The sequence below is a fragment of the Paramormyrops kingsleyae genome, chromosome 7, assembly GCF_048594095.1.
Source record: "Paramormyrops kingsleyae isolate MSU_618 chromosome 7, PKINGS_0.4, whole genome shotgun sequence".
Taxonomy (NCBI): Eukaryota; Metazoa; Chordata; class Actinopteri; order Osteoglossiformes; family Mormyridae; genus Paramormyrops; species Paramormyrops kingsleyae.
In genome coordinates, this window is record NC_132803.1 from 10,852,023 (window position 1) to 10,867,735 (window position 15,713).

The window sequence follows — 15,713 nt, forward strand, 5'->3', positions numbered from 1 at the left end:
CAGGGTGCCTGCAGATTCACGTGCCCTAGAATCACCTGAAGCGAGCGTGACACCACAAGCCATCAGACATTCCCGATTTTGTGCTTTTCTAACTAGTGAGGTGTGAAGCCGAGACAGACTGTTCAGGCACATCTACAGGAAAACGATACAGGTACACAGGGCCTGTTCTGAGGACCCGACTCGCAGGGCTTGTCTTTTATACCGCCTGCCTAGCAAACACAATGACTGTAGGAAACAGGAACTGGAACCTCAGGTTACTAAGGCAGAGTGAAGGCCGGTGTACATTTCCCGTTAATATTCTAAGTGTGTAACAAAGAGGAGTGCAGTGGACACGGAGCCAGCTGACATTCTGAGCCTGTGGATACGACACATGATCCAGCGGCAGATTTTTTACCAAGGTAACATTATCTAAAAAAAATTACAAACGACCCCACCTTCCTTACATGCCATGATTTGGGTTATTATGAGCAGGCACCGTCAAAGACAGCTAATGACAGGAAGAAGCCCAGGCACAACGTGGTAAAAGGTAAGGTCCACTTTGCTCAGGATCCAGTGCATCGCTGCTGTTGTATAAAACGCTTAAAGCACTGTCCTTACACGGAGGTTCAGCTGCATAAGCCAGCAGTCAAAGCAAAGCCTGCTGTAGAGTCAATGTTTATTATAAGATATCAATATTATCTTTTATTGTGAGTGTCTTTCATAGATGGCACTTTAATCCCCCACTAATGTGATCCACCATGGAAGAAACACCAGCTAATTTTATTTCACCACAATGAACGTCACAATAAACGACACTGTTCAAAATGCTAGACACGTCTAACTTGATTAGCTTGATACGTTTTGCATTGCTTTAGCTTGCTACTACTCGATGCAACTGTCGTTCATCAGCATTTAGCGCTTGTGTGTTTTGTTTATCCGAAACTTGCACTATTTCAAAACTTAGAATCGTCAAACCTTGAAGGCCACAGGCTCTCGTCACTTATTACAGGGAGTCTGCATGATAGTCACTGGCGTAGAAGAGAGTTTCAAATGGGGTGGGGGGGGAGACACATAATTTAATCATTTAAATGTAAAATTCTATTATTTTGTTGGGACAATAAACCCAAAGTAAATATCCCCATCTTCCTATGCCCTTGATCACAGTGACAGTCTGACACTGGTTGCATTTCCATGTCTCTTTTTCTCCACTCTTACCATGATTATAAAACACAATAATACCACTGAGGTAATGAATAATGAAACACAATCCCAATTCAGAAAAATATCCAGTAACTGTGCACCTAATGCAAGCCTTCGCCCCCCCCGAACAGTTACTGAAATCAGGCTGCCAGAATTAATGGCTGTTCATTCAAAGAGGAATATTTTCAATTGTAGACTATTAAAAAATACCAAGAGCTCAACAATCATTACCCATCGTATCTCTCACATCAACTAGAGCTAATGCAGCGATACTGTGAAGTGATTACAAAGCACAACGCCAAAATCCAACAACCAAAAATTGTGCAAATCACAAGAAAAACCTAATCATGCTAACCGAAGTCAGGTGAAAAAAGCCCTCAAAATGATCGCTGGTCACCATATCATTTACAATAACAACCTCATTTCCAAATTTTGTTCTTCATGAGCTGTGGGTGTCTGACGAATTTCAGATGAGGAGGCTGCACACTGCCACCTACTGTACGGGGAGTCGTACTACCGCAGTACTCCATTACATGGAAAGACCGACACTAACAAAATACAGTGACAAAGAAACTAAACAGAGTTGGTACATGGTTAGTGCTCAACCGCTGACACAGAACTGCATGAGCCTAAGAGCCTGTCACTTTTTAACAGCTGTGTAAGCGTACAGCTTATCTTCTCCAGTATATACTTACAGGTGGGCCTCCTACTGAATTTAGGAGGGTGATGCCCAATTTGACAATACAGGCAACTGCAACATCCTTCCCAGAAACCGAGCATTTCTAGCTTAGAAAATAAGCATCATTTTTAATTTTAATGTGTTCCTGGGTAAGTGTGGCACATAGAATTCCTATTGTTGAGTAGAAGAAGATTGCAAATACAGTGGAACCTCGGATTACGAGTAACGCGGTTTACGAGTGTTCCGCAATTTTAATAAATTTTGACTTGGAAACCGAGCAAGTCCTGGTTTACAAGCGCCAAGTATCATCAAAAATCATATGGTACACATGCGCTCCTTGTTTTTCTTGTTTTTACGTGCGCTCCGCTTCAAAACAGGAAGCGCATGCGTGTGCTTCTTGTTTTGACGCCGAGCGCACGTCATCACAACTGAACCAATGGTTATTCACTTTCTCACGCTGTGGAATTGTGGGTAATCGTCTCCTATGCTTGGTCTCAGTCGGCATGCCACACTCGTATAGTCAAAATTTAGTAGAAAAGCACCATCTGAATAAGGGCGTAGCAGTGCGAGCGATGAATCTGTTTAACGACAATGCAATGTCCACATTTTTGCGAAATCGAAAAGGAGGCAAAAGAGGCTGTCATTGGATGGGTTCCTTGTTAATTTGTAGGACGACTTTCACTATAATTAACAGAATCAATGCTATCTGTTGGCTCACTGGAATCTTTTTCTGTTTGTGCAACTTTAACCCTCCTCTTCTCCTCTCTCGTCTCCCTCACACCATCCACGATTCTTTCCATAGGTAAAGCGCAGGTTAATTTCTTTTATGTATTTTTACTTTATATTTTGTATTAATAATTTTTATATGAATATTTTTGAGTTGTGGAATGGATCATATGAGTTTCCATTATTTCTAATGGGAAAATTTGCTTTGATATACAAGTGCTTTGGATTACAAGCATGTTTCCGGAACGAATTATGCTCCTAAACCAAGGTACCACTGTATCCACATTTAGTTTATTTCAAGCAGTGACACTTAGTGGGAACAAATTCAGGCAGGACTGCAAACATCAGTGGTATTTTTCACTTCTACGTCTCCTTTCCTTCAAACTTTATAAATTCAGCACAACATGTGACTGGCACATCTCACACAGAAATCCAGCAGCATCCACCACCTGTCCCCATGCGGCTCCAAATCTGGATTAACCTGTCAGTACTCTTGTTTTCATAAAAATAAATAAATATCGCTTCCACCACAGCAGGGAAGAGGGCCGTACGGCCACTGCAGCAAAGACGGAAAGCTCCGAGAGTCAGCTTCAGCAGCTTCAGCATCCCAGTAGGAGCTTCCCAGAGCTGACTCACCACCTCAAACCCATGACAAAAAGAGAAGCCACCAGCCCGGGGTCTCTCATTTCTCCTCCCTCAGTGTGGCATTTCTTTGCTGTTCAATAAAAGCCTCGTCTATCCACTCTTTATCCACTATGTCTTTTAGCTATAGTTGAAATACACCCTCTGTCTACTGATCGTGTCTGACATCTAATTGACTGATGAAAAGATGTTTTATGAAGTCATCTATTGAACTAGTGTTTATGTTTCTTCTAGTTAACATTTGCGTTCATGACAGCAGTTTGTATGAATTACTTTATATCGCTAATTTTAACACTGATAGCTAGATAGCTAACATCATTGTTAATTGTGAATATAAAGCAAGATTAGTTTGTATCTTCTTGACACTGACGTATTTGCCTCACTGACAACAATCCATGCAAGTCCCTTTAAAATATTAAACCATTCACTAATGGCTGTGTAAAGACAGGTTTCTATTTGTGGTGCTATGCGTGTGTCATTATGTTGCTTTAGGTTTATGTAAAGAAGTTTCTGACAAAATGCATTTTTTGCATGCCTCTGAAATGAATTATTGGTGATTGGTGTTTTTCATTGGGCAGCGATAATATGCAACCACCATTCAAAAAACCAAATAGCCAAAGCAATGAGAATCACTGGGTAAATATCCATATCTCATTCAGTATTACAGATTTATTGAAAGCACACTTAAACCACAAGGGTACTTGAGAAACCTATGGACTTGAGATACTCATGGAAATATTATTCTTTGAGGTATGAGGTCATATAACATGAAAGAGGCAGTTTATCGGTCTTGAGCTCATTCAAAAATCTCTCCTGTCACAACAAACACAGTTCCTGGTCCCACTGTCCATGATCTCATTGTTCTTTATAAAAATCTCAAAACTGGCACTGTAAAGTCTCATCTAAACAGAGAATTTCTTGGTCCAGTTGTGACCAAAAGGTATCAAAGAGGCCATAGAGAGAAGTAAAGAGATCTTCTGAGATATGCGTCTGTATTAACGGCACTTTGAACACCAATCCAGCTCTGCTGCTTGAAGATTGAAATACTTGGAACATACATTGATGCATTGTTCAGTTTGTAGTACTTTGGAGAAAAGATCGCTTGTTTGTCCTTGTCTTTGTAAGATAATCAGTGTAAAAACCTTGAAGACTAATAGTGCTTTTCCAACGGCATACAGGAACCGACCTGTACCCAAGCCATACCGTGAAGAGAGACTAGTTACAGCGTGGTTTCTGGGTCTGCTCAGTAAAGGTGTGGAGAGAGACACTGACGCAAAACCGAAGAGACGATTATTTACCGTTCACACGGTGTACATCATGATTTACTATGTGCTAATTTCGTAATTTTCTACCACCTCTGTGTGTTATATTAGCATCAAACATTAGCGGAATTAGCATTCACTTGTGTAAATTTGTATTACGAATCCATTCCATTCAGCTGTTCTATTGTACTTTTTTAAGTAATTAGTTGGAAAATCATGTTCTGAGTAATCGGGAATACATCAATACATTGCGATGTGCGATACTACTAATGACGAATAATGTGTAGAATATACGCTTTTTCCTTCAGATAATCTATGCATAGAACACCAGTGTTTCCGTGCATTCTGACCAATCAGATGTTAGTGACACAACCAGCTCTGTTTGGTCACGCTTTCGGCTTACTAGCAGGGCCGTGTCAGCACGGATAGAGCTCGGGTACAGCTCAGTTCTTGGTGGCAGTGGAAAAGCGCCATAATACATCTGAAGAAATCATTCTCTCACCCTTACAGTGAGCGGACCACACCGCTGCTTGCAGCAGGCTATATTAATGACAGATTTCATTAAAGCCTGTCAATCATGATCTCAGGACTTTAAAAGGGAGAAACCTGTGGCTCACTGGTAGAAAGGAACTTCAAAAAGGTATTAAAACATCACCCACTCACTGCCACAATTAAATAAAAAGACTCCATGAACTGAGACAATTATTGCACTTTTTGTTTAAAATCAAATACATGACTGCATTATATAATAAAAATTAAATCCTAACTGCTTTATATTTTAATCAGAAATTTTATTTAAATGATCACATATCAGGAAGGTAGTGAGACAAAACAATACTGAAACAGAACAGAATGAAAACGGGCCACCTTGAGACCAGTAGCTAAGAGATGTGAAACCATGTTACAGGCGGCTGGTGAAGAGGAGATCCGAGACACATGACAGGCTGTATCGGTGGGAGGTCGGACCACCACACATCACTGAGCAATTTGGGGGACAGACAAACAAGTCACAGACGGCCACTGGCACAATACCCAATACCTGTACAAAGCCCAGTGCGGCCTTTTCCACAAAGCTGTCACAAGGGAGTATGCTTCAGATTAGAGCAAATGTTTAGTCTTTCAAGGAAAGCTAGAGAAACCGCGATGGGATACAAATCAGCTTAGCTTGTGCAAGGACACGCCCCCAGAAACCCCCCCCCCCCCCCCAGAAACCCCCCCCCCCGATCTCCCCCACCCCGATCTCCCCCACCCACAGACAGCTCCCATCTGTGTGTCCAGCTGCCTTTTGAAAAATGTTTGCTTGGTAGTGATTCTAGATCTACCAAAACCAGGGGTCAGTTCTCTCACAATAAATGTTTGCGATATGAGACAAAATAATCCAGGAGAAGGGCAAACCTGGGGTTGGGGGGGGGGGGGGAAGAGTGGTTTCAAGGTTTGGCTAAATTTTTTACATTACAGACAGTCCCCAGGTTACAAACGAGATCCTTTCCCTAGGTCCATATTTAAGTCAGATTTGTAGGCAAGTCAGAACAATAATCAAACAGTACATAATAATAATAATTAATATTAAATTACATACTGTACTGCATTGTACCTCAAGCTGACGAATCACTAAAACCATGCAGTTTTTTCCACGTGTGCATTTGTTATTACAGACCATTGTATTTAACTGTATTTTTTAATACAACACGCTATATGCCATTCCATTCGTAAGAACGAGTTATATGCAGGTCGGACATTCTTAACCCTGGGACTGCCAGTACATACTAAATATTTTGTCCCAAAGTCCCAAGAGAAGAGTCCGGCACAGAGCCACGGCTCGCAGATCCCGGGCCGGGGGCAAAACACCTCAGCCGATAAAAACACAACGGAGACAGAAAAGCCGTCAGACACACAAGACGTGGGCTGACAGTCACTCACATGACAAGCGGCGGGATGGTCTCAGGCAGGGAGTACCACTCCAAGAGATACATGGGTCTCCCTCACAATGAAGACCCAGTTCCACAAAAACGACTGTATAATGACAGTAAAGAGCAGAAAACAAAGGAAAATAATGTGGAAATGGCCAGTTATTCTCTGTCTACTAAGTGTTTGACTTTTATGAAAAGAAAGACAGCAACAATCAAGGGAGGGATTCAATCAAGGAAGCATAAGGGGACATGTAAGGAGACCAGGACAAGGATGGAGGACCGACACCAACTGCAGGTTATATTAATGAAAGCAACTGACAACAGAATGAAGAAAATACTGCAAAACTGGATCAACAAATTCCCGCTAAATAACGACAATGCCGTTTGTGAGTGAAGCGTGCTGACTTGTTAGCCTTGGACCTCGAAATTCTTTTGCACTCGACATCTCAAAAAAATAATAAATAAAAGGTCTTGAATTCGATCTTTTGGTGATGTTTGTATCTGTACTATAAAATTAAAACTATACAAAACAAAAGATTAATTCCTAATTGCTACCAATATACATTACACGACGTGACGGTCAAAAGACTGTGATGCTGTTAGATTCAAGGCTTCTGCCGTCTTATACGTCCTTACGCTTTTACACTAAACTCAGCAGCCAATCAACTTGCATCATGTGGCAATTACGTGCTAAGGTTCCTAATTCTTACATTATAACAAATACAAAACTATTAAAATATTCAGATATCAAAAATATAACTCAAAATTCTATTAGAACTATTAATAAAATATTAAATCCGATTAGTCAATGTGCATATTAGTTACAGCACAAAAATGGCTCTAACACCGTTAATTAGATCAATTAATAACACAGATTTCTGTTAATGGCAGAGACACAGATAGGCCATCTGTAAGCACAGGCCACCTACAGGTTCACAGTCTTGCTCATACAAGCATCGACAAGAAGGAGCAAGGTTTTCACCGCACTTAAACACTGATGACACAACCTTACTTATGTGCGAGGAATTCGGTTACATAACTCAGGTCAGTGAGAAGCCAGTCGGCCGTTTCCTTAGCTCTTCATGAGGATTAGTAGGACAAGGCATTTATAAGGAAAGGGAGCGAACAGCTGATGGGCTTGGGGAGACGTTTATCATGGGCTCTGGCTTTAACTCCACTCCATCCACATCAATCTACAGAGTGGCGAAGGTGCGCGGGCTGGAGATCGATCTGGGAAGCGGAGCCGCGGGGGAGTGAGCGAGCGAGGATCCAAGGACCCACGCTAAACGCCCAGGCTAATTTTACTTTGGGGAAAGCCAAGCATACAGGAGCCGAAAAAACCTTAAGGGGTTCAGCCTAAAAGGACATGCCTGAGCAAAGCAGGACATCAAACGTTAAAGTGCACGCTGACTTAATATTACGTGACAAATTAGCTGCCGTTAATACAGGTACCAGGCACAAAAGCTAAAGGAGAATAATATGGAAACATTGTTCAACCAGTGAGATTCGAGAATGGCTTTCTTTAAACCACACCTGAGTCCCAGCAGGTGGCGTGGTGACCTCACACCACAGTGGAAGATTTTAATGCCCTCACTGCCTGATTCACTCTGTATCTGTGTATTTTAATGGTGATCAAAGAGACAGAATTTATTGATCGCCAGGTGGAGACCAGGGACAGACAGCGATTAAATTTCATTAAATATACTGAAGACCATCAATGTGTGCTTTTCGCCTTTTTGTGCTGGACCCGCTGCAAGACAAAACATCAACGTCAGCTCAAACCTTGCAGATAAGCAGGATTCGCAAATCACACATTCCTCTGCCACACAGCCTTCCCAAAAGATTCTCCCTGCCCGGCACAGAAGCCGAGGTACGCCTTAAGCCACGCACGCCGTCTTCTGCTTGGCTCTTGGTGCGGCCGTCTCACGTGAGCGACGGCAGGAGCCATCTGGCTTTTCACGGCTGGGCAAACACAACAGGAAATGCACCAGACACCTTCCCTGGGCTGATTAATGTCCTGCGTTTTCAAACAATGCAAATAAATACATTGCTCTACCCCCTGAAACATCATAAAACCCACGGGCAGCGGCCTATCAAATTGCAGCTCTTATCAGTGTAGGAAGGCAGTTTTAAAGCCATAGACAACTTATTGATAGTGTAAGCTCACTTTATGATTTCCTTTCTCTTTATAAATAAAAGGCGCAACCAGGATTAGCTTTGTTACTTTATACATTTGGTTAATATCCCCATAATGCCGTTAATCCAAAGTAAAGCTGTTATTTTTACTTTACCATGAAATGACCTGGCAGATGCTGCCTTAAAGGGACCACATAATGTCAGCTATCGAATGACAGTTAATAATTAAAACAGATTCCTAGCAGCTCGACTGGGCTCGTCAGGTAACGTTTAGCTCAGGTCGCCGAGCCGTGCTTCCAGCTTCGCTGACGGCCAGCCGCGCTAGGAGAAACGCTCTGAGGGCACAGGGACGGGATCGTCTGCGAAACAGCACGACTAGCTGATTAACGAGTCACCGTCAGCTGCTCTGCTAAACACTTCGCGTGCTTGAGCTTCATTTGTGATTTTATACAAGAAAAAGGCTGAAGAATCTATGCTGAAACTTAATAATTCCAGAGAATATTAATCACAGTAGTGACGTCCCCATATCACTCCGTTCGTTAGGGAGGGGTCCGGGAAAGGGGACTGCCTTCGAAATCGGCCTTCATCCCCTCCCACCAATCTTAAAGAAATAATGAGCCAATCATTATTCCCTGGGTTCGTTCTTCCTGCAAACTCATTAACGCTCGCTGGAAAAGGGAGCCCATGTTTGATATACGCTTGGCTTCTTCGGGCTTTAAATGTGTTTTATGGGTCGAACGTAAATTGAATTGCAACGGTGTGCCTGCTTTTTACCACTAGCAGATGCAGAGCCGTGTTTGATGCTGTTTAATTGTCAGCGGAGTGACTCAGATTTGAAACGGCACCGTTTTTCATGGTTTAAGTCTGTTAATAGCATTTTCCCCCTTAATTTTAACTGAGTCAGCCTTTCACCACACCAGAAAACAGGCAGGCTGTATAAATAAGGGCTACCTACACATTCCCAACCAGCATTCACATGCTAATTACGTTGCACATCTCGGACACCAGCGGTACACACAGGTATACCCTAAATACTCGTAGAACTGCCTATGTTGAATGGCACAGATACTTCCAAATTGGGCACCAACAAAGCAAATGCACTGTACTGAAATACACACAGAAACATAAGAAAACATCCAAATGGCAGTAATAACAGTAACATCTGAATATCCAGAAGCAGCAAGAGTCATGTGTGCAGCATCTCTGAAAAGCTAAAGGCTTGCTTTGGTTACTGTGAACAAAACAAAGCAGAACATCTCTCCAAATCACAGCCATAGGCCTACAACGGCCATGAGGCCACACGTCACAACTGAACACAAACAGACAATATTATTCATATAAATACATCTTATTGCAAACAAACTAAAACCAGTTAGTTATACAACTGCATTAAAAACACAGATGTATCTATATAATTATTCCTGTTTACTGATAGACTGTCAGATTCTCTTTACAGTAATTAAAATGACATGTGGTGCAGGTAAGAGTTTACAAAAATTTATGCTATATGATAAATGCAGAAAAAAGGAAGTTTTACGGTAATTATGGGTTTGCCAAGAACATCCAAAAACTATGAATTTCACGGTTACAGTCGGATCTGAAACGAAGAGATACAGAAACAACACTGCCTCAAAATGTAACAAAAACATCTCCATGGTAGACACATTTATTAGCATAGACTAATAACTCCAGAGTGGCAGCCACTTGGTCATTCGCAGCACAAAATGTTACCGAATTACGTTTGGAGTAATAAGAGAATAAATTTTGTATGCAAAAGGAGCCGAATTGAGCAGCGATCAGGAGGCAGCGGGTCAGAGGTTTAAAGCTCACAGGCCTGCATCCACCTTTTGTTCTGCCCAAGACCACATTAAGGTGCCTACGATTACAAATACACAGCTTAAAGCACTGATAACGACTTTCACGTTACCGAATTCAAAGTTTCAACTGACTCATATCATCTAGAAGTTTATCGATCAATCAAAGACAAGAATATTTCGGGCGAGTCTGTTACCGCATGGTTATATAAACGTAAGCGATCAGCGGCACATCTACACGCGTCAATTAAAAACGGCAAAGCTTCGATGAAATGGCTATTTATCAGAAAGGAGGCAGATTATCGTTAATAATCACAGGCACAATTCAACATATCAGCAAAAAGAACTCCACCCCGAAGTCACATACACACACAGAAGAGCTTTGTGACAGCACCATGTATCCACAATTTGATTATGTACCAAACTATCAAATATTCCATTTTAAACGGCCTGATCGCTATGCGTCGTTGGAAAATTTCTGATTTCCCCTTTTTTCTGTACCTTAATGTTGCTGGAAAAGCCGAGTCTCTCCATCGGTACATTTTTCATCAGAAACGCCCCTTGGCGATCTTAAAATGGCAGCACGGAGATGTTTCTCACGACTGTCACGGTGCCTCGTTTCGCCGCGGTGTAACTTGAAAAACAGTACAGGGCAGAGAGCCCACACACGTAACCCAGGAGAAAGCGTATCGAAAACGCTACGAAAGGGCAATCGGACGCGTGGTGCCTTCCGCAAACTTTGGAGATAAACACTCAGACCGCAATCGGCCACATCAGAAAGTCACACATGTGCGTCCTCCCCAGGAATCGGATCATCGTTTTGCTGAACCGAATAAAGCGCTGCTTCTGCTTGGAAAAGCCACACATTTATCCCGACACCTCGGTTAAAATGCCGGAAGGCTGGCAGCTCCCTCTCACTCCCGTCTTGCCCATTTTCTCTTCCTTGTCTCTATTTCCTAATATGCATTAACATCCACAGCCCGTCGCACACTCACACACAGACTGAAAGTACGCCTCGACGTTTATTCTCGTGCAAAACAGTACGCGATCGACTCCGTGTATAAAGCGTAAGACCTACCCATCCATCGCACAGAAAGGAGAGCCGAGGAACGGAGGTGTCGGTGAAACCCGCAGGTCCGGGTGCTGCTCTGGAGCGGAGCCCCGCGTCTCCCCGCTTCGGCCAGAGGTGCGCTTCCTGCCGCTGACGTGAGCGCAGAAGTGCGGGCATCGAGAGGAGCCTCAGCACACAAAATGGCTTCCCTGTGCAGCAAGGCACTCATTTTTCAGCATGACAAAGGATAATGACATCCAGTATGCCCAAAGGCTGGTTTTCGCCCCGAAAAATGCATCCCTTTTTACAAAAATTATGTGACTGCGATCGGCAAGCTGAGCAACCAGGATTGATGTCTGAAGGTTTTAGATGTTCCACTGTGGCTCTCCAGGACTCAGCTGGTGTCCAGGGTGATCTGTAATTGTACAGATTTAGACCATAAGGCGATGGTGGAAGCGCAGGATTCACGCGTTTTGTTTCATTTAAGGCGCAGCTTTTCTCTCAGCTACTAGTCGCCAAGCGAGACTTAAACGTCACATTATACCTGCGCTACGAATCATCGCTACATTTAAAAAGGAGATAGTATTTCTCATTCAGACACGTGAATCTGAGTGTGTTTTAATGAAAAATATATGGTGTTGGAAAAAATACAAATACCAAAACATAATTTTAAAATTAAAATATATGAGTACAATACGTCGTAATGGATGAGCAAGGAGGGAGCTTATTGTATTTGATTTATACTTTATACTGAATTTATGGGGGAAATCCCACCCTGAATCAGACAAAGGGATCGAAATGACAAGCTCATGTATAAAAGTCAATGTGTAATTTTACGTACTGGGTGTATCATATCACTTTTATTTTGACAATGACACTACAGAAAAATGTAGCAGAATCAAAAACCTATAAATCAGAGGCACAGATCCAGATTCGTAAATTGTAACGAACATAAATCCTGCATGGTTCAGTACGGTGATGCAGTGGTTAGCACTGTCGCCTCCATACCTTTGGGTACCAGGGTTCGAGTGTCCAGTACAGCTCCATGTGTGTGGAGTTCGCAAATACCCTCCCCCCGTCATCGTGGGGTTTCCTATCCAAAAACATACTGAGGCTAACTAGAGTCACCGAGTTGTCCGCAGGTGTGTGACTGTACCCTGCGGTGTGTTGGCGCCCCATCCCGGATTGTTCCCTTTCCTACGCCTATAGCCTATGGGATAGGCTCCGGACCCCCAGCGACAGTGAATAGGACGAGGGGTTCCATAAAATGTATAGATAAATCGAGCGTGATATCAGGAAAGAGACATTACATGACGTTTGCTGCATGGTTATATTTTTCAATCCTGAATGTGTTTCTCCCCAGTTATGTTTGCACATTGCGCTGGCCATGGGTATTGTAGTCTGCTCCTTCGGGTCTAGTCATCGGAGTCGGGTACTCCAGGGACAGGAAATATGAGCTTAGGCGGGGTTTATAGCCCAAACCCGGTTTATGGACTTAATAAGTCGTCTAAATTACGTTAACGACCCATGGCCTCGTGACAACGTAAATAATATAATTTTGCTAGTTAAGAACTATGAAGATAAAGTTATGAATGTCGCATTATCAGATGGCTCTGCTGACTATCGCGACATCTGCAGTCAATGGGGTAGGAGGGAGTTTGTTATGGTGGGATACACAATATTTTAAATACCCATAGGTCTCTTTATTGCTGGGGATCAATGAATTCAATTACATATTGAAATTAATAAAATGTTAATTTAATTAAATATTGGGGAGTTTATGTCCCACAGATTCCTTCGCATCAGTATTAAATATGCGGCAGAGGTGAACGTTTGCGCTTCTAATGACGTCATTATCCAAATGCATTTTTGTTATCGCATTGTACGCATCATTTTGTATTGTTGCTATGCAGAGCTTACATCAGCTACCAAACACAGCGCATGAGGCAGGGTACGCTTGATGGGCAACTCCCAACAAAAGGTTGGAAGAACATGCACATTCTATACGGGGAAACTGAAACCCATGTTCTCTGACATGTGCAGTTACAGTGTAACGAACTGAACCACCAGTTTACTGGAATGAAGTTTGCATTCCACTACAGATGATCATACAAATAATTAGTGTTATCAGCTGTTTCTTGAAATTAAGAATTAGCAATGTAGTTATTCTGAGATTTAAGAGACATTTAGGCATGGATTGAGGGGTTAATCGCTGAGTATCCATTTTCATTTCCCTGAGAAAGAGAAAGCTTTCAGAACAGGTGTTGTCATTCAAATGGCCTGCTTGTGGAGGAACTCCCCACACTGGCTGGACTGGCCTAGCCACCTGGCACACTACCTGCTCTAAACCACACTCCATTGTCCTGCTCCAAAAGTGAAAGGCGACATTTCAACCACTACAGAGAAGAATAGACATTTATTTTATTTCTGTATAGGGTCACAGTGAACCTTGAAAGTATCCCAGACACCCTAGACTGGATGCCAGTCTATCACTGGGCACGCAATCACACACCAACAACAGTTTAGAGATTCTGATTGATCTAACTGCATGTTTTTAGACTTTCTGGAGGAAACTCCAGACACAGTGGTGACCCCCCCAGCCCAGGAGGTGTGAGGTTATCTGAGCCACCGAGAAAGTCCCTTAAATAAAACAATTAATGTAATTAGACAGTGGTATATATTGATTAATCAACACAGACATAGAGCAACATAGACCACTTCTATCTTTCATTGCATATGTTCATAATGATTTGTTATAGACAGACATGCTGTTATTAGTTGTTTAGAGCAGTGTTTCCCAATGGGGACTTTGAGGACCCCTACTGGGAACTGGGGGGAGCAAAAACACGGACTGTAGGGGGGTCCCTCAAGACCAGGATGGGAAACACTGGTTTTGAGTTATGCTTGAACCCAAGTCTGTTTTACCACCCACCCAACAACATTTGGATTTTGAAACTCAACTTAAAAACTAACATTTTAAAAAACAAATGAACCACAATAGTATAACAGAAATCAGCCACTAATTAGCATATATAAAATATGAGACAGAAAATCTGGGAACATACCGGTAAGATTACATTATTCCCTCAATCAGTTTTGATCTTTCATATTCTAATTGGTCTTTGCAACCTTCTCAGATGTCAATGGCACTGAGATGCAAATCAGACATTCCTTTTGCTCTCTTGGTCTCAGCACAGTGTTGCTGTGTCACACCAGAGGGTGACAAGTAGCAATGAGTCCTGGTGAAGGCATTTGGTTAATGAAAATGAAATTGGACAGATTGGGAATACCCCTGCTCATCTGAATGTTCCTTTGAAGTTACAGGGTACAAGGTAATGAATTTAATTAACCTATCAGGGTTCAGTGAACTTTGTTACTTCTACAATCTTTCTTTGTCATTTTTCTCAATGGATTTACATTGTGTTTTTCTTTACAAGGATAAAGTTAAAAAATATGTGGATTAAACCCACTGTGTGACTCCACATTTAGTACCATCAGCCTAATTTAGTCCAAAAAATAACAACTTTATTCACAAGATATATACAAACACAGAGTTCATGAAAACTCCAGTTATTCTTTGGGTGATGTGCAGCAAACTGATCTCATCATCCCCTAAGAAGGCAACCCATTTAAAATTTTAGGTCTCATTTTCACTAACCAGTGTGCCAAGGATGTGTATAATAGATGTGAACATGCAGTGTCATGTTCAGCTAAATGTGCCTTTTTAACTGGAAATGAGGTCACTGGTCTAACTTGTATGTTTTGAAAATCCACTTATACTAGATGTATTTTCAGGGGTGTCATAGAGGATCCCATGCCGTATCGTCATTCCTACAGTAGATGTCATGGTACGAATGACAAGCGGCTGACCATCTCCTTAAATCTGCCATCAGCAGCAGAAAACAGAGATTGGCCTTGGGGTGTCTATATGTGTAGCACCTATGAAACTCCACAAGAATACAGGCTTGTGGAAGTATGATCGTGTGTCATAGTTGAAGCCATAATCCACAATCCCACGTTGCTCTCTGACAGAAATGTTTGCTCCTCTGACTGTGTCTGCTGCTCCTACACAAAGCTGTAAAGTTCAGTGCACGTCATCCCTGGCAAAGGCACCAAAATGGATCTTGGAATGTTTGGTGTTGTTGGTAAATGAGGAGTGCCTGCCCAGCTTGTTGAGCAGGAGAAAAAGTCATGTGAACAGTCATGTGATCAGTCATGTGACCAGTCATGTGATCAGTCATGTGAACAGCTTGTCTCTGACTACAGCCTGGCTGATCATACACAGTTCCATTTAGCTTTAAAGTAATGTCATCC

The 15,713-nt window shown here is 42.3% G+C and overlaps 1 protein-coding gene across 3 annotated transcripts in view; it reads right to left on the reverse strand.

Annotated features, from left to right (window-relative positions):
- The window catches only part of ptbp3 (polypyrimidine tract binding protein 3), a 29,911-nt gene extending 18,027 nt beyond the window's left edge, over positions 1 to 11,884 (reverse strand). Inside the window, exon 1 of one of the 3 annotated variants that reach the window (XM_023808353.2) lies at positions 11,427 to 11,884. The gene's annotated coding sequence lies outside the window, so the exon portion shown is untranslated. Of the gene's footprint in view, positions 1 to 10,849; positions 11,342 to 11,426 lie in introns of those variants that run through there. The other 2 variants (XM_023808355.2, XM_023808354.2) reach the window with 2 other exon arrangements.
- Positions 11,885 to 15,713: the final 3,829 nt, after the last annotated feature.